Genomic DNA, 20475 nt, shown 5'->3' on the forward strand with positions numbered 1-20475 from the left:
ATGAACTTTTTAAATTTCACTTTCTTGGTTTGACCACGAGAGCAGGAGTTGACTGGAAGCCAAGGACTTTTAAGCAGTTCTGTGAATTAGGAAATTCCAAACCCTAAAAGCTTCTCATTCTTCATTCCTTTCATTCTTTCAAAAATAAGGCAGGTACATCCCCAGTGGCAACTTGTAAAGAATGCAGAAACCCCACTCTTGAGTACCAAAACAGAATGACTTCAGAAATTCGCAAAGCACCTTATTTTTTTCCAACGTACTCTACTAGGTTGGCTCAGGAAGGTCCCCAAAATGTCAGCTCTGACCTCTTTCGTGCTTAATTATCCTGTTACCTAGTTTAGTAGCAGTGTTAAGGTGATGGTGTCCAAATAGAAATGCAGGAACTATCCATGTATGGTCATGAGGAGATCTAGGGTGATTTTGTCTTGTTTACCTGGAGGAATATGTAAAGGACTATGTAAAGTCCTTTGTATGTAAAGGAATATGTAAAGGACTAAATACCAGCACTTAGTAAATGCTTCTAAGGGAGTGGAGCCTGCAAGAAACTAAAATTTGTAGATTAATGCTCTATGTATTTCACAGAATATGCCACGTTAGAAGGGACCCACAAGGATCACTGAGTCCAACATCTGGCCCTGCACAGGACCACCCCCAAGTGTCACACTATATGCCTGAGAGTATTGTCCAAATGGTCCTTGAGCTCTGTCAGGATTGGTGCTGTGACCACTTCTCTGGGCAGCCTGTTCCAGTGCCCAGCCACCCACTGGGACAAGAACCTTTTTCTGATAGCCTCCCCTGGCACAACTTCAGGCCATTGCTTTGGGTCCTGTCACTGGTCACCACAGAGAAGGGATCCCGTGAGAGGGACTAAGCAATGCCTCCTGAGTCTGTTTCTCAGACCCATCCATCCCTCTTTTCACCATCCCTATGCCTCTAAACATAAGGTGCCTCCATCTCCATTGTTCTTAAAAACACAAAATACAGGAAAGAGTCAGATTGTGCAGGTGTTGTTTTCTGAGGATGCTGCACAACCTGTATTTGGAAGTTCAACCTATCTTATGGATGTGTTCAAGGCCAGGTTGGATGTGGCTTTCAGCAGCCTGGTCTAGTAGAAGGTCTTCCCACCCACAGCAGGGGTTGGAACTGAATGATCTTTAAGGTCCTTTCCAACCAAAACCATTTTGGGATTCTGGGATTTTGGCCTTTTCTCATTCTCAGAACTTTAACAGCTCCATTAGCTGCTGCAGTCTTACCAGATGCAGAATTGCAGTACAGATACCTAAAAGGAAACAACAGGTTTGGCTAACCAGAACAACAGTGATTTTGTGAATTACTTTCTGGAAGAGGAGTGCCCTTGTTTGTTGTGCAACCCTTCCATCAGAAATGGAACAGTTCTATGAGTGTGGTTGCAATAGCTGCTCTAAAGCTGATGGTGCTGGTGCTCTGTGGCCTGGGGATTGCTGTCTGGACAGGCTACATTCTGTTATGGCTTTGTGGAACTTCTACAAATGTCTGAAATTACCAGAAATATAGAGTAATAGAATGGAAATATAGAGTAATTAATAGGAATCTTCTTAAATCAGGCTCTCCACTATAAAACTCTCCACCAGAGGTTTATACATCTTCAAGGATGGAGATTCTGTGGTCTTCTCCAGTGTTTGACCATCCTTGTGATGCAAATAGTTTTCCTTATATCTGATGTATATGTTATAATCTTCTGAGGCCTGGGAAAAGCTATAGCTCATCTTAATGCTGCAGTTTAACTGCATCTGAAGCAAACAGTGAGTGAATTAAAATACATTTTGAGTATCTTTGTATGGCAAGTGAAATTGAAAGAAATAATTTCTCCCAGGCTGAGAGTCACATGGATAAAAGTTTTTCTTCAGTTTCTGACATTTTATGCAAGGCTTTAAGCTTCCCTCTCCCCCAAAAGTACAGCAAACACAAAAATGGACTGATGTTCTAAAGCAGTGGAGTGATGATGAGGTTCATCACTATGATTTGATGTGATTCCATTCAATGCACTGGAGAGCTGTGAAAGCAGCACGCTTCCCTCCTGCTTTATCCAAAAATACAGCCTGAGACAACGTTGTGATGGCTCAAGGGCAGCAGCAGTTCACGGAGCTTTATTGGATTTTTCCCTTAGTGCTGAGGAATGACATGTAACAGGAGGAATTTGACACTGAACAGTTGCTGAAGATCTACAGCTTTCCTTATTTATTCAGGCAGGAAAGTTGTATTTTTTTTTTTTAATATGACTTTTGCTTGGAATTTCCGCTATTTAAATGAAGATAGAAGATAGAAGATTAAATGGAGATAGAAGAAATGGGCACATTAATATTTTTAAGATAAGTTAAGATGAAATTATGCAGACAAATAACAGGAGCTAAGGAGGATGAGGAAAACCAGTGCTTCCAGTCCAAGACTTCCCTCCAGCATTTTCCAGATGAATTCTGCATTGAGCTGCTGGAATAGCTTCACCCTCAAAGCATGATACAGATACATGAAAAAAGGAAATATACTGAGCACAGGCTATTTAGAATTTTGCTTGAAATATTTACTTCTAAGACTTCCCTCCAGCATTTTCCAGATGAATTCTGCATTGAGCTGCTGGAATAGCTTCACCCTCAAAGCATGATACAGATACATGAAAAAAGGAAATATACTGAGCACAGGCTATTTAGAATTTTGCTTGAAATATTTACTTCTAAAAATCTGATATTACTGTTTTAAATTTCCTTCACTTGCTTGCCTGAATCTACATCTACAATTTAAAGTGATGGATCTAAAGGAAGAGACATAGGTATGAATATGTTACAAAATGGAATTAACAACTTTGTAGGAGCTTTCAATGTGAATATTTCCTGAACCTACACCAACCTGATTCTCTCTCAAGTACTCTGTCTTCACTACTGTGCTAATGCTCCAAATGTCCTTGCTTATGGATCTCCTAAATGTGGTAAAACCTACTATGAAAGTTGGAGAAGTAGATTTTTACAGCTGTTTTGTCCTCTTCTGAGATGACTTCTCTCTCTTTGTAGTGTGCTGTGGGTCATTTTCCCTGATGTTATTCTCACAGCTCAGGAGATGTCCTTGCTTTCCTCTGCAAGGTTGTGCTTTTCTGTTGATGGTTTTGGGAATGTTCCAGCTCCACTGCAGTTTATCTATAGCAAACAAATACTGAAGTCTGTAAGTATAAGTGGTATTTTTCTTGTTTGTTCCAGTGCAAGATTGTTGCATTAAACTGAAACATTAAAATATTTATCCTTGGGGTTTGGTAAAGTTTGCATGGTCGGTTTTCTGTAAGGTTCAACAGGACTCTGAAGGGTGGATGTATATTTCTTCTTAATTTGAGTCTCTTGGTCTAATTCCTGTCCTGTGAAGGATGTCAGGTACTGAATCTGAGGAAGATACAGCTCAGAATTCTCCATGACCCCAAGGTGAGCATCATTCCCCTGGGGATGCATAGCTTCAAGCTCCATCTCCTAAAATCCTTTTTTCCTCCATGTTTTTAAATATGGCTTTTGTAAAAAGATTTCTCTAAACTCTTAAACACTTCTCAAAGCCTCTTCAGGAAATACATATATATATATATATAAGTAGTGAGCTTTGGAAAGTGTTTTTTCATCCCCAATACAGTTAGTATTTTAACCCATTTTAATCTTCCCAACAGTTTACTGAGTTTTAGGAAATACCAAACTCCTTTTAGAAGACAGAACAACAGATTTTATTTTACTTAAATGAGAAAATGCAGAACAGCTCAGGAAGCTTCCCTGAGTACTTATTAAACTTTCTAATTACTGTTTAGCCCATATAAACCTCACAGCTACAATTCAAATATTTTGAGGGTTGAGATGATGGTGGGAGATTAACTGGAACAAGTGTGTTATTAAATGCAGTTTAGACCTTGCATACTTAATAATACAATTAATGTCATAGAAATGATTCCCCACTCAGTTCTACAAGAAAAACTCTCTAGGAGCTCTCTCACTTCACTGTTGAGAGCTGGGGGTGGAGGTTGGACATTGATGGAGAGGAGGAAGAGGAGGGGTGAAAGTTTGCAGGGTCCAGCTGGCAGGTGGGGCTCTACCAGCTGTCACTGCACAATGCTGATCCTAAGGAAAAGCCCAGAGGGAAGCTCTTGATAGCCCAGAATGAAGTGGGCATGAAACCAGGCAGAAGAAGGATAGGAAAACAGTGACTTCAGCCAGAGTGTGACCCTGACCTTCCAAGGCACTGGCTGTGTCACTGTGTGGAGGAGCCAGTGGAGTCTCTGCCACGGGCAAGGGCTGCACCTGCAGCAATGTGGCTGGGGGTGCTCAGGAGGACACTCTGCAAGGAGAGACAGCAGATGCTGAGGACCTGAGCATTGGCTGTGCCTGTTCTCCAGGCTTTACTCTGCTCTGTGCCTGCAGCCTGAGTTCCCCTGGATGATAGGAACAGACCACCAGTTTAGTATGGTCCCAGAGCAGTCCAGCTTTTGTGCTTTGAGGATACTCTGCCATGTGAATCAAAGTGCAGGAGTTGGGGATAATTGTAAGGTTTTCTTCAAAACTGGAAGCAAGAGAGGTGTCTGCTCCATGAACACCTGGCATTGCTGCTCTGACTCCTCTGGGGCATTTTAGTCTGATAGACTGAGCTTCCCACTCTTCAAGCTGTCTCTGTGTGCTACAGTTTCCCTAAATAACCAGCGGAGAGAAGAAGTTTTTATTTGTTTAGTCCACACATGTGGAGAATGAAGAAAATCTCTCCTGGTCACAGCTTACATCGTACAAAATCTTGTGTCTTATGTTTTAGTGTTCTTCTCTCGGCCCTGGTTGTCCCTTTCTCCTGAGCAGGCATTCTCACCAGACATTACTGCAATGCACTTTCTCGAGGAGTCCCAAATGTGAAGCTAATCCAGCAGGTCAGAGGCTGGTTTCAGGCAATCACTGATGTTACTAGCCCTAACAGGAAAAAAATCAATATAAATTCATGTGATCACATTTTCTCTTTATAGTATCTGGTTATGAGTAGGTGTGAGAGATGCAGAGAACATTACAATGAGTCAGTAGGAACTTTTTCTTGGCACAGGTTAGTCACGGAATCACAGAATACTTTGGGGTGGAAGGGACCTTAGATATAATCTCATTCCACAACCCCTGCCATGGGCAGGGGCAATTTCCACTAGACTAAGTTGTGCAAAGCCCCATCCAGCCTGGCTTTGATCACTTCCAATTAGCAGAGAAGAAGACAATTTTTGTTCAAAGAAAAAACTGGACTTTTTTTTTCTACTGTTCTCTACAAATTTCACATTTTTGTGGGTCTCTGCAAACTTCACTTCCAGTCTTCTCACTGATGTGCTTTGAATGCCTTTTCCACTCTCTGTTCTTCATTCTATTTATGTGGCTCTCCACCTTCTGCCTGTGCTTTGAGGATGTCATCTCCTCCAGAGGCTGCCTTGCCAGCTGACCATCCCCAGCCAGGGCCAGAGCAGTGCTTGGGTCAAATGGAAATTTACCACTGCTGTGGTACACTTGCCAGTGCTGTGTAAATATTTACTATATTTACTAAAGCTGCTTTACTATTAGGAAAAAATCTGTGCAGGTGGTGTTCTGGAAATTAACTGACCAGTGTGTTACCTGCAACCACCTCCTCTTGCTTCCACCCTTCAGCTGTTGGCTAAGGATGGCAGCAACTCGCAGCTTTAAGGGAGATTTGTCCAGAGAGCTGAGTCACAGAGAATATACCCTTTCCTCTCTTGTGACATCTCAAGAGTTTTTTCCCCTGAGATTTATTTTTAATATATTATTTATTATGTGTAAGAAATAATTAAAATGCTAACACTGCTCAGGTGCACTTCCTGTGTAAGCAAATGTAATCTTAAATATTTAATGTAGCTATTTAAAAATACAAATTCATATTCACATAGCGCCATCTGTCACCAAGTCTCTGCAACTGCACAGGACAAGGGCATTTTATTTTTATTGAATTAACATAACTCTTGGCAGCATTTAAAAATAACTTCTTTAAGGGGAAAGAAAAAAAGAAAAGAAAAAGGTTTCTTAGCTCTTATTTTACAGAGTGTTTTTTAATACTGCATCCAGCTGTGTGAAGAGTGAGTTTGGTGTAGCTAACTAGCTAATTTTATCTATTTTATTTATCTTATTGGTTTAGAAACCAATAGTAACCATGATTATCCCTGGTAGTTATAAGGTAGGCTTTATTTCTGCAGGCTCAATCTTTGCCTATCCATCTGAATGAATGTCTTGGTTTAAAACAATTTAAAGGGGGCACTCTAAGATGAGTTACCTCCCCCTTTTTTAAGTTTTACCTCCCTTTCCACCAATAAGGATAAATGAATATGAGTAGATATAAGTGAAAAAATAACAGTTTATTAAAAAATGGAAATTTTTATATCTGAAGTTTAATAAAGGACAAGAGGAGACAAAGATAATAAAGCAAAGTTTAACAGCCAGGTGCTTGGCATTCAGCCAAGAGCACACCTGCTATTTCAGAGACACCCTTTATATTCCTTTCCTGTTGCATCACCCTATTGCATATTCATAAACAATTATACATATTTAAACTTTTCCCCAAACTAGTTTACATGTTCCAAGAACTGTTTAGCATGGCTCCTCCTCAGGACAGCCTTTTTAGAGCATGTGCATTTTTTGGCTGTGGTTTTAGTCCATTCTTATTATCACCTCCAGTTTGGGTTTTGGTCCATACTTCATTCAGATGGTGGGTGCTGAGAGTTGGCACATCAGGAGCAGGGTTCTTCATCATATTGGATGTTATCCCAACCAAGCAGGGAGTTCAATTACCACATGCATATCAGCTATTTCACTACTATGTCTAAGTTTAGTTAATAGCAGAAATAAAAACTATATAGCTACTTTAACATTATACATATAGCATTTAATATTTGCCAAATGCTAATATTATGTATTTATAACAACAGCTACAGACAGGTGCTGCAAAATTCAATCTGAAACAGTATTTGACTGTGAAATGCAGCTTCTTGAGTTGCAACTCTTGTAAGTAGAGGCAAGAAAAAGCCAAAAGGCAGAGAATGACTGCCTGAGTGCCTCGACTTCTAAAGAGCCCAGGACACCTCAGCCCCTGTGCCTCCATTCTGTTTTCTGGCCTCAAAGTCTTAAACAGACCATAATAAGTTTGAGCACAGGTACATACGGAATACAATTAACATTTTGGGTTCCCTAGGACAATGCACCATTAAATACAATGAGGAATTTCTTAGCTTTGCTGCTGAGGGATAATCCTGAGGAGTGACTGGTGGTCTTTGCAGTGGTTTTGGTGCTCACTGTAGTCCCGTCCTTCAGCAGAAGCTCGCAGGATCTCCTCCCACAGCCTCACAACAGGCTGTGATTTTTCTTTTCCCTCTGGACAAGGGCTTCTGAACATGTGTGCAGAGATTTATTATGCAGACACCCGCAGAATAAGAATAAACTGAATCCCCACGTCACCAAACAATGTACTGTCTGCGGTTTAATGAAGATTTCTCCCTCCTTCATGCACCAAGTGGATGCTATATAGTTTAAATTATGTATAGGTGTATTACAGAATAATCAGTGCTAAATACATATGCATACACAGAGCACAATAAATTATGTATCCTGCCTTAATATTTCATGAAGAAGAGCCATGCAATATATTGTTTTCATATAGAATTGAGTTCAATTGAGAGCATTTAAACATATTTCTATTTTTAAATCCATGAATCATCGTAACAGGACTGTTCAGGTGCTTTCAGTTAGATGTGCACTTAACAGCCATGCTGAATTTGAGCCATAATGATAATCAGATTAATGTTTTGAACCAGTGCCCAAGGAAGCCAGTTGGAGCCATTTATTCAATTTTACTAAGCTCTTGCAGTAAGATTAATTATACATACATATATATATATAATGAAGGAAATAGAAGGTAGGCCTTTACTGAGAAATTGGAGTCTGTCTGAGCCTGGTCACCTTATGTAGTCATGAATTTCTGTAGCAATCTGAGAAATCAAGGCAAGCTATCTCAAAATGCCCCTGGCAGCCACTCACTCATTCCTCCAATGCCCAGGACATGCCACACTGAAGGCTGAACACTCTCCTGCCCTATGAGTAAGCCAGCATCCTTTGGATAACAGGAATTCATTTTACCTAATAAAATTACTGGGATTCATTTTCTGTCCTGAAAGATATGGAGGGGAAAAAAAAAAAATGTTTTATGGACAAAATGTTCAAAAGCACTTCCATAGCACAAGAACTTAAATCTCACTGGCAGACTTGGAGCTCTGACTGAACTGGGGGGGAGGAGTCTAGCCTGGACCACCTAGGGAGACAGGACTTCCAGCTGTTTTTCTGCACATAATGTCATGCTGCTGGTGAATTAGCTTGTTTTGAGCATTTTTCTTATCCTGAATCTGCAGCTTTCATCTACATGCTCAGTCTTCCCTAAGACTACTGTTGAGATGCATTGAGAGGTCTGAAAGGATCAATATATCTGATTAAGAAAACAATTGCATTAAATAGAACATTTAATTTGGTCTTGATGGTAACACTCAGGAAAGTGTACTTTCTAGAATGAATCTGCCATACAAGCATGTGTGCACATTATTTTCTTGTTTTTGTAGAAAAAATCAGGTCACAACACCTGTGACTCTGCTTTGAGCCTTGCACTTCTTCTCCTGGGCTTACCCAAAATTTCTCTTTGGAGAGCGTGGCTACAAGTAATACCATCAAGATATAAAAGAAGTCTAAGCATAACCTAATAGCTTAGTGAACTAATTTCCACTAAATTACCTTTTCCTTTTGTGCCCTTTTCTCCTCTCTTTCTCCCTCCAGGACATAGGCAAAGCTGGTGGTTTAGTCTTTAATATTTGCAAACTACAAGGCAACTGAGTTTTCTCTTTAGGTTTTCATCAACAAATAGAAATAATGGTTAATGTTTCCATACGAAGGCATCCTATGTGAACTGGCTCTTAACAAAAGTAAATTAAATAGCCAGTGTTTTATCACTTTATTGTTATTACCATTATTTATTAATAGCACAGTGTATTGTGCCTTTGTTTATTTTTAAAGCACAGTGTTTGTAGTCAAATCTGTATGTTGGCTCACACATTAATATTGATGCAAATATTGAACCATTCTGTGTAAAAAATATCACCTCTCATGGATCTTTAATACTGCTGTGCTTTGCTTGTGCTGTGCTTGCTTCACTCCACGGTATTCTTGCAGTGAACTGAGAAAATTGGTCTGGACCTTACTGATGGTACAAAAGTCTAGGAGTTGATTATTTTTGCTGGCTGCTGTAAGAACCAAGTTATGTTGGGGTATTTTCTTGTGTGTTAAGAAAAGAGTAATTTTCAAATTGTGGCCATCAAATTCTGAACCTCTGATGGGTCCCAAACATTTTGCCTCAAACTGCCCTCATATTGCTCAGCTATAACTTCTGAACCCAGGATCAAACTACTGAGACCACACTAAATGCAGTGTTTTTTTTCAGGCCATATTAATGGGATTTAAATGATTATACAGCAATTTTAATCCATTTCCACTTCTACAGTCTTTTTATTTCCTAAGAAAACTCATATAGTTTTATTTATTGTCTCATCTGAAAATGACAGAAAGATTAAATTAATTATTTTTCATTTACCTGGAAGGGTTTAAAGTTTGTGGAGTTCACAGAGTAGCAAATGTTTAGTAGGTTCCCATGTCAAGATACAACTTTCTTCAGTTTGCTTCTGTAGATTAAAAGACTTTGGTTTAGATTATAAGGATTTATTTCATATGTCAGTATCTGTTAAATATCCAGTAGAAGAAAATCTGAGAAGACATCCATTTGTAGATACAGTCTTTTTTATCTGTAGCAAAACACAAAGACCTGCAAGCAAGCCAATATTTAATTGCATTATCTAATGGCATCAAAATTTAGTTATGGCTCTCTTTAATAAAATAAATGTAGAGCCTTAGATGATAATTCTAAAATTAGGTCATGCCACACCTTATGGCTGTCAGTTCACTTTGTGAGATGAGCCAAGAGTCTTCCACACTCACTGCAAAAATGCCCTTTTGTTTCTGCTCAAAGGCTCTGAGATGAAAAGACTTTTGGAGAAATGGCTAAACTTGATGCATTGTTTAAATGACAATATTTTTTACAGTCTTCTTCCTAAGAAAAGAATTATTGTGGCTGTTTTAGAGCAGCAGAGGGATAATGCAGTGGAAAGCACTGAATGCTTTGGGAAAGGGTATAAGAACAGAGAGAACTTAAAGAGCTCCTGCTCATGGTGCTCCAGGCTCAGAGATGCCAGGGAGTGAGTGGTCTGACCCTGTGCCTTCAGCAGGTGCCAGTGCCCATGAATTTGCCTCTGCCTTCTTTTAGTCCATGTAAGTCCTTCACCTTCACAGAGTCCTCTGCTAGTGAGTTCTGCAGATCAGCTGCATCTGTTCCAATAAACGTGCCTCCTGCCAGGCATAAAATAGCCCAAGGCTAGTGTCACTGGTAGATCCTGTGTAAATCCTGACTGAAAGCAGGGAGAGCTGCCCATCACTGATGATAACCCAGGTCCTAAAAGTGGGTTTGAAACTCGAGCTTGAGCTTTTCTCCTATAATGGGAAGATGTTGCGATTTCCACAGCAAGAATTAACAATGAAATTAATGCCTGAGAAGGTGAAAGGAACAACAAGGTGTTGTGTTGAAGAACCACTTCTAGAAAGTGGTGAAATACGGTGTCAGATCAGAATCCTCTCTGTTTCTGCATCTACCACCAAGTTTCTGTGCAACCCTGATGTGCTCATCTGAAAAGGAGACAGAAATGTTATGATTATTATTGTTATGTTGTTATTATAAGAAATGACAGGGCTCCCAGGAGGTGGGCACAGGCTGCCTGACACACTTTTATGTCTTTGGCCTTACAGCAGCTTTGGAGGACAAGGTGGTGGCTCAGTGCCCCTTGCTTCCATCCTGACATCTTAGTACTCAGCTGTTCTGCTTCTGCCTCTCCAGCCAGCCATTTCCTAGGGCACCAGTGTGGCATTGATTCATAAATGTCTGCAAGTGTTTTTCAAGAGCAGAGTGAAGATGCTTTAGAAGAGATGCACGCTTGCCTGTTGGGCAGCAGCAGCTTGAATACCTCAGTGCTGAAGTTATATTTGATGGTGCATGCACTTTGCTTCAGGAAAGCTGCCAGATGGCATTTTATCTCTACCTCAGAGCTCTATGCAATGAAAAAAAAGTGAATTTCCTTGCTTTTTTTGGCCACAAAAGTGCCTGCAGGTCTTTAGACAAGTTTATCAGGCTGGGATCTGGCTCAGACCAGAAAGCACCACTGGGCTAATGTTTGTGCTTAGAGTCAGGGCTTTATCAAGTAGCTCAGACTAGGATGAAGGTAGCCACCATCCAGCCAATTTCCCCAGAACCAAATGACAGAATTACAGTTTGATCCTCAGCCAGGATCCCTGGGAGGGGCAGCTTTCTCCTAAACATTAATGTTAATAGAGGGGTTTTATTAATTCTTTGTCATGTTTCCTCTTTAGCCTCCAAGACAGGTGTGGTAGTCCTAGGACCAGCTGTGTTGTTTGTGTTTGAGTGTTAGAAACTAACTTACTCAGATATATTTCTTTAATCTTGCTGATGCTCCTCCACTTTTCATTTTCATTTTAATTTTTAATTTAATTTAATTTTTCATTTTCATTTGCCATTCAGCAAATGGAAGGCCATGAATTTCCTGCCATGCAGGTAATTTTTCTAGTTTTGTTACTCAGTCACAATGAGTGTAGACCTGTTGTCCTAACCTCACTGGCAGATTTTGGGTTCTTTTGGCACTGATGCACTGAAGCACACTGAGGGCTGTAGAGGTTCTCCCAAACTTCAAAGTATTACTTTCCTTGTGAATTGTCACATTTCTGCAGGATAGCTTGCCCTTGCCGCATCATTTGGACTGCCCATGTGTTGCTTAGTTACAAGACTAATAATAGGAGCCCAAATGATAGCAGAGTGGGCACCGAAGCATTTCAAATATGACAAGACCCAAAGGATGCTCATCAGTGTATGTGCAGGAATATTACACATCCTGAATTCTGAGGTTATAGTGACCATGACTGTTAGCTTTAACTTACACAGCTCTGTTTGCTAATGACTTGGCTTTTGCTGGAGCTGGCTTGTTTGCAAGCTGCGGCCAGAGACACTGATTTTAAGGAAGGTGTGTGCTTGGGGCAAAATTGCTAAACAAAGGTCCTTAAAAGAGGGAAATAGAATAGGAGAGGAGCTCCTTGGGGGTTTTTCTAAGGGAAAACTGATTGTCAGTGTTAGGTCCTAGTTGCTGGAGTCAGGTTATGCAATGCAATATCAATGAGAACTGCAGAACTAGCCATAGCTGCTATATATTTTTACTGATCTCTATCCACAGCACCAATACCTTTCAGCTCTTCCCTGATGGTTTGTGTAAGGGAATTAATTTGTATCTTCACAAACTGGAATCGCGTTTTTGCAACCTCATGAAAATGAGTGACACCAATTGCACAGGACACATCTTAGGTTTTCACAGCAGCTACATGAAAGACATTGTCCTTCCAGCAACATCAATTAATAGTCTGGAGGTGAGTGCTCAGCTCAACAGCTGAATTTAGTAACAGTTCATCTGCATGCAAGAGAAGGCTTCTCTGAACCTCCAGCAGCATCTAGTAGGACTCATACTTCAGCTTTGTGGTGACTGTGGCTGGGACTTGTATGGAGAGGTAGCCTGGGGATTGATTTTCTTGAGGTTCAGCTGCCTTCAGCGTGAGTCATCAACAGGAAACAGAGATAAGAGCCATCAGCTGGACAGTGCTGGACCATCCCCGGAGCAAGGTCTCAAGGAGAGGCTGGAATGGCTTTGTGCTTAAGAGCTTCAACACAGTAATTGTGTTGGTCCATGGCTCAAAAGCAACCAAGCTCCTGCCTGCACCTCCAGTTTGATGCCAGACCAAGGGGACCTGTGGGAAGGGCAAGGATTGCAGTTTTGGTTTTCTTTTTATCTTGTCTCCAAAGATTGCTCTTGGTGTTCGCATTGCAGATGTGAGCTTGAGGAAACACCATAGCTGACCATAGTAGCAATCAACCCTTTTCCCTGTGTTTTAAGACACAGAAATGACATGAACAAAACCTGATTAGTTAAGAGGAGAGGAGCTCACTGTGAAATACTGTGTGATGGATTTCTGGTTCGTATATGCTGACACAGTGCTACTGGGAAAACATGCACTAAGGGTGATTTCACATTGTTATTTTTTCTTGTCAACAGCTTAAGCATTCTATGTCAGTAATGAGGAACAAACCCCTGCTCTGAAAGTGTTAGTGATTTTTGACCCCTAAATTCAAAAGGAAGGAAAGCTCTTGATGAAATACATGGGGATGTGATTCCTTTAGAACAGCAGGGCAAAACCCCAAAACTTGAAATCAAGTGGGACAATGTTGTATTGTTGCCTAATGAGATACTGCATTAATGTATAGAAATTCAGCTCATAGGGACCTGTACCATGTATAGGTGCAGTTTATGGGGTTGTTCTAACACCAAGAAATGAGTCAAAGTTTGGAACACCACCTAGGATTTTTACTTGGTTTCCTGTGTATTTGCTTGCCTGTCACTCCTAAACTTGTTTTGCCTCTCACTTCGCAATGGAGTTGTCTCCAGATAAAGGCATTACTTGAACATCAGCTAAATATCAGTTTAGTAATGCATACCCATTACTTGGTCCCAGGGTATCACTCAAAGAAAATTATTCTGCTGTGTTACATTGTCTGTTGATCACTCCTTTTTGCCTTTTATCCTTGTTATTCTTCTCCCTCCTGTCTTGCAGAAAGCCAAGGTTCCAGACCATTAGGAAACTGAATTATTAAAACCTCATATTGATTTTTCTTGACCATGTAGCTGACGTTATCATGCAAGGACCTTGCCTTGAGCTATGCAGAAGGGGTTTTGCTAAACACTTGACAGCTCTCCTCACTCCTTTTCTTCATTACCTTCCATCTCTTTCCTACCCCATCATTTCCAAGAGGAGGAGGTTCTGAAAACCATTATGCAGAGTCATTTCATTTCACTGTCAGGCCCCCTTTGCTAGCAGCCACACAAATGATGGGATTTTTTCTTTCTTTTCACTCTGGAGGTACACAAACAGATCAGTCCGTTTGCTAAAAGCCTCGGTACACCACGGTATCCATGGCAACACACCAGCCTGCGCAAGCATCTGCAGATGCTTCAAAAGCCAGAAATACCAAGCGATGACAAGTAGTTGCTTCATACAATGGATGTTTATAGGTGTCACAACCATCTGAAATACTTCCTTTTCCACCCATCAGCTCCTTAATTATAATGTGCTTTACATTTTCCTTGCAGCTTCTTTGTCAGAATCCAAGATTCAAGGCAGAAGTAATCCTTCTTTCAATGTTTATTTGCTTTGGGTTTTTTTGCATTTAGATCACTGGCTGAGGTACCTCATGGGAATGAGCACCCCAAGCAACATTGCTAACTTTTCTCTTTGAACTGAGTTGGAGTGCAGGCTTTTCAAATTATAAAATCCACAGCTGTAATTGAAAAAGAAGTGGTCTATGTCAATCCAACTAATGTGGGTGCTAGGCTGAGTGGTGAATTGACCCATCATGTTGCATGAATTACTGGTTACCTGTAGCGATGACAGATTTAATAAGATCAATCAACCATTTTTTGGAAATATTTTTATTTAAGTTTATCCACCTGCTGGCACGGCAGAGACTATGCTAGTGTGTTTACAGGCACTGGTCTTCACCGAACCTGTGGTTTGTTCAGATCTGCTCTCAGGAGATAACATTCAGGTGCTCAGGCTGCATTTGCAGCTGAGCTGGTTGCAGAATGTGTATCAGTTCACTAGACCAAACCTGCAAAAGCATCTGTAATTCAGAATGGGTAACTCATATAGGCACTGATAGACACTAAAAGTCTCATGCTGGTGATGGTCCTGGCTAAGGAACATTTTTATAATATAGGACACCAACAGGCAGTCTTCAGGCATTCAGGACCACCTTCCTCAAGTCAGGGAAGTATTGCTGTCCCATTAAGACGTGGTGGGTATGCTTATCCATCAGGCTAGGGCCCTTCTCAAACCTAATCTGGACAACTGTGTTTGTTGCTCACACAAAGGCTGAGTACAAGCCTGAGTTTGAAGCTTGGTAATGAGAAAGAGCCCAACTACATACATGCTTAACCTCCAGCTACAGTTATGGGAAAATAGCCCCTCCTTCTGTCTGTAATGTTTTCTTTCTCTTAAGAAGTAACATCAGCATTTTATTCATAGAAAGGTGTAAAGAAATGCAAAGCCCAAACCCAAGATGAATTATGTTGCCCCATATCGTGGTGTTAACTTCATTGGGCTAATCTGTTTTCAACTGATGATTTAAGCTTTAAACTTGGAAAATGCAGTAACATTTATCTGTTTGAATGTAACAAGAGGATCATATTAAAAAGCCTTGTCAAAATTCCACCTTAATAAAACACACTATTAGTGTATTGGAGCACTGATAAGCTTCCATGTGCAAGCATCTCACAGATTTTTTTCTCAGGTCTTTAATCCCCAGTAGCTACTGTTGGAACAATTCAGACTTTTCCCTAGAACAGGAAATTAAATCTCAAAAATAGTATATTCCTTGTATATACAAGGAATATACCATTTTTGACCACTTTGACTAGTCTGTAAGTTACACATCATATTTATTTTGAAAAACAAATTTTTCATGTATTTTTGCTGGAGATTCAATGTGCAAAGAGATTTCACTACATAAAACTTACTGTGTGCTCTGTTCATCTTCTGTTTGGTCCTGTAAGTAGGCAGTGGGTTTTTCATTTTTTTTCATTCGAAGACCTGATAGGGTTGAATGGTGCATTAGTTTTATTCCCCCAATTCTCAAGATAGATAAAGAAGGCAACACTTGTATTACTGAGAAGCTAGAGACGGCAAAACAAGTAACTCAACCTGAAACTTCCTCACAATCATCATTCTTTAACAAGAAAATATCAAGAGTAATAAGACTTATTTTCCTAGAGAGTTTGGTCTTTTTTCTTATTGATCAGATGGAAATTTAATAGATGAACTATTGTTCTGTGCCCCAGAAAATGGGCTAAAGCAGTGAAAGTTGGTTTAGGTTAAGAACTTTCTGCAGCTGAATTGTGTAGGGATCAGTATTTCCCTCAATCCATTTTGAATACATTTAAATAATGGTCTGTGAGATGTCACAGTAAGTTTGACACCCAGCTTTCTTCTCTTCAGCAGAGGAATCATACCCATAACTAAAATTTCACAAAGCTTCAAGAGCTAAGGGGAAAAAGTAGCTGGATTAGGTAAATGACAAGGGAAGAAGCTCTGCACATAACCATGAACCTTGTAATGGACTACTGTCCATTTTTCACATTGGTTCACTGGAGATTCTTTCCTTTCAATCGCAGCAGTGAGAAATGAAGGTGTTCTGCTGTAATGCATTCTCTCTGCAATTCTTATCTCCTTGCAGCCCCAAGATCTGGTGGCCCATATTTTGTACCCTCTCTCTGCTTTCAAATTATTCTACTTCTAATGCAGAGACTGGCTTTTGACATCAAAAGCATTTAGCAAATTAGAGTGTAGCTCCCTGAAGCTAATTCTTGCATCATAATTCACATGGGAACTTAGAGTCCCCTGGACATAAAAACCAAAGATAACTAAGTACAAAGCAGCATTGCTCTTGTACAATTCCTTCCACTGGGCCAGATCTCACCTTTGCTTAAAGCTTTCCTGTAGCAACCTGAGACATTTACATTTACAAACAGGTAGTATCTCCAAATAATCTTTGAATGGTAAATGTAATCAAATGGGAGACAGGCAGAAAAGGGACAGCTTTTACATGGAAATGTTACTATATGAGCTGATGAGATACAGTTGAGTTTCTTGTCAGAAACAGCAAAAAAAATGAACATAGTTTGTGATGCAAAGCCAGGGATAAGTCCAATTTATTTTCAGCGGAAGCTTTTATTTTGCTTAGTCGTTGATAAACATTTGAAGGAGCTCTTCAGCTCGCTTTTCCCCCCATTGCCTCTGTCGGACACTAGAGGGACCCCAGAGTTTTCCAGCCCATGAAAACATCCCAGCAATTCCGAGGTCGGATCCCTGTCTTTCCTTAGCTTAGGTCACCTTAACCTAGGTGTTTCCAAGGAGAAAGGTGGGGAAAAAACTGCTCAACGTGCCCACAGACTGCAAATATACCACTGAGAGTAATATGCAAGGGGGCCGTAGCCATACTTCTTTGTTTCATTAACCTCACTGGTGCTCGCAGCTCTTCCCATCATCAATAAATAAGAGCTGACTTTGTCTTCACTGCTCTGATTGCTCAGCTAATGTTGTGACATTGGTGCCAAGGCTTGAGTCACCGTGGTTTTGAGAAATTAAATGTTTCCTTACCCAGTGTGAAGTGATGCCAAATGCCTAAGTTGCCACTACTGCATCTCAATAAACTCTCAGGGGAGCAGTGGGGAATTGTTGCTTAACTATATTGTAAGAGACAAAGTATTGACACAAATTCCTTTTAAAACAGCATTTCCCAGACACAGTTTCAAATGAATCTGTTCTAAAGACAGCTACAGGCAATGTCATTCCTTTTTCTCTTAGTAGGTAGGTAAAAAATCCTCTGTATTTGACTTACTAGACTTCCATACAGAGATCCATAATTCAGTAGCTCAAAGCTTTACTATAAAGCTCATGGTTTATGATGTGATGCAAATTATTTTTTCCTTTATACAAAAAATCTTTCCCCACTATCACTTAGTGGAATGATGCTTTCTGATCTCTGCATTAATATTTCTAATAAAAATATGTGCATACATTTTAATATCTCTAACATGAATTAAAATATTTTTTCTGTCTTAAAACATCTAGTGTCAACACTGCTGCTGGATATTTCACGTGAAATATAAAGTAATCTGACTAGATAATTATCTCAGGGAAAAGGGTGACTGCCATTTTTTCTGTGCTTATTTTTCATCATCTTTGATGATTGTTTAAAGGAGAGATACAAGTGAAAGACTAACTTCCAAGACTCGCCTTTTCTCTTTCTCTCTCTCTCTGCAGACTGCTGCTGAAAAGAGACAGGCTGCTGCTGTACTGCATTTGAGCTAGAGGCATTGATTCTCTGTCACCCATGGAATATTCTGAGCATGTCTCTGGTTAGTTACACCACCCCTCTGATCTCTAGGAATGTTTATGGACAGTGCACAGTGTATTGTACGTGTGTCTTTCCATTAAGACATCTTTTCATCTTTTCAGTGACACCCACTGCAGTATTTATTTCCAATGAAAGTATAGGCTGTCCTTTCTCCTCCCCTCCACCTTCTTTTTTTTAAAAAAAAAAAATAATTAAATTTTAAGCTTTAAATTAATCTAATTTCCATTTGGATGAAGTTTAACTTTTTCTTCTTGATCAAGTCAACTGCTCATTCCCTCTCAGGGCTGCTTCTGATTAGACTTTATGTTAAGCCTGCATGTGCATTATCTAGGTGATGAGGGCAAAAGTTCCTGTGCTTGTGGGGAGAACTCCATCAAGGTCTTTGCATGGACGCCAAAGCCTCTGAGGAGAGGCACTGTAAAACACCAGCAGGACAAAGACACTGCTGTCTTCAGGGTACTGCAGACACTGGTGCACATTCCTTATGCCCTGAACCAGTGACTTTCCTCCTAGCAGCCTGGGAGGAAGCCTGACTGCAGAAAATCCATTTCCTCTGAAAGCATCTCTGGAAGCATGTGCATGACTGATGGTGAGTAATGAGAAGGGAACATGATGACTTTGTCACTTTGGCAAAATCCTGCTCCCTTTGCATGGCACTGATTTACAGATGAAATGTGAGAAAAAAGCAGTGGTGGGAAGTTCTCTCAAACAGCTTGAGGAGGGCTCAGGAAAAGTACTGGAAGAAATATTTGTAGTCTTCACTCTTTTTAAATTAAAATTTCCTCATTTACAAATACATAAAAATACTTAACAAAGTAATTTGGCCTTCCCAAGTCAATTTCATTCATTAACACTGACGTAACCTTAACATAGACTACATGTAGTAGTTGCTGAGGGATGGACATTTCTTTATGAAGAAACAGAAGCAAGGGTGGGACCTAGGCTTTCCTAACTGCATTTTTTTCCCTTAACTGCGTTTTAACCACTCAGTCTAAGACACATGTGGCCCAAATTACAGATATGAAATCTTCTAGATAACCTGCTAAAGCCCATAAAGAAAACAAGTGCTCAGTACACCTGAAACTCATGTTTAAAATCAAGCTGGCTACCTAAAATTAAAGACATTTTGGGAAAAAAATGTAGATAATTTGCTCACAGTGATGCAGCAAAATGGAACCAAACTGAAATTAATGTTTAAAGTTTTTCCACTGCAGTATTGGTAATAGTGTGCAATCTAGGTCCCCAAATATAAAGAAAAAGATATATTTTTGATTCACTGAATCAAAATATAGTACCTTCAAAACATTATTACAAGGCAATATATACATGACGTACTCAGAATTTTTGGTTAAGATTCTGACAGACTGACTTTTGCAGTCATGAATTTTTAACAAACTAAAATTTGCTTAGGAACTAGAAGAGGTAAGAAGGCATCATTTTACTCTTTCATCTCCAGCACAGGTTGGTTGAAATGCCATGATTCTGGCTGTAACAGGTGAGATGAGCTCATCCTGTTGCCCTACCGCACCAGCGATACTGTGGGAGGAATGACTTTGGAATATAGCGGCTGTAATGGACATCCTGAGCGGGAGAGCTCAGTTCGAGAACGTGGTGACAAAGTAATAGGATATCTTCTATTGCCAGAGTCCGGGAAATGGCTGGAAAGCCCGGCCCTACGAAAGCAGTGTGGAATCGAGCAGCAGTGCGGTGTCTGAGGGTCTTGTAAACGCGTTTTTTCACCGATCTCACTGTTATTGCTCTCTTTCTCCAGAGGAAAAAGAGGAATTAGACTGAGCCGGGCTTGCAGCGCTGGGAGACCCAAATGAAATCAGGTGAGGGGCTTTCGGGAAGGTGCTCTAGCAGGAGCCGGGCAGGGCAGGGCTGAACACGGCGCCACGGGCCGGACCCGCAGCTGGGCGCGGGCAGGGTGTCCCGGAGCCTCGGTGTCTCTGCAATGCAGGGGCCGGGGCGGGGCGGGGCGGGGCGGCAGCGAGGGGCCGCTCCTCCACCTCCACAGGCGCGGGGCCCTGCGGGAGGGGCGGCGGGGCCGGGGCGGGCCGGGGGCGGGTCCCGGGGGCTCGCGGCGCGCAGGCGGCCGCGTCCCGGCGACAGCCCTGAGAGCGGCGGGGCGGGTCCGGTGGCGCCGGCTACGGCCCGCCCTCTGTGTGCCCGTCGGTGGCGGCAGCCGCCGTGGCGCTCAGGTAAGGACCGTGCCGAGCCCTTTCGGATAAGGAGAAGGAGGAGGAAGAGGAGGGACGGGCGGGGCGCGGGCGCGGGGCCGCTGCGGAGTGCAGG

General features: G+C 41.1%; 1 protein-coding gene across 29 annotated transcripts in view; it reads left to right on the top strand.

Moving 5' to 3' along the window:
- Positions 1 to 20275: 20275 nt before the first annotated feature.
- The window catches only part of MAP2 (microtubule associated protein 2), a 219858-nt gene continuing 219658 nt past the window's right edge, over positions 20276 to 20475 (top strand). For all 29 annotated transcript variants that reach the window (XM_088058647.1, XM_088058670.1, XM_088058646.1 and 26 more), the window contains exon 1: positions 20276 to 20381. The gene's annotated coding sequence lies outside the window, so the exon portion shown is untranslated. The remainder of the gene's footprint in view (positions 20382 to 20475) is intronic.

This window comes from Pseudopodoces humilis, chromosome 8 (genome assembly GCF_049639895.1).
Source record: "Pseudopodoces humilis isolate 2021_Gansu_Grassland_sample_001 chromosome 8, ASM4963989v1, whole genome shotgun sequence".
Taxonomy (NCBI): domain Eukaryota; kingdom Metazoa; phylum Chordata; class Aves; order Passeriformes; family Paridae; genus Pseudopodoces; species Pseudopodoces humilis.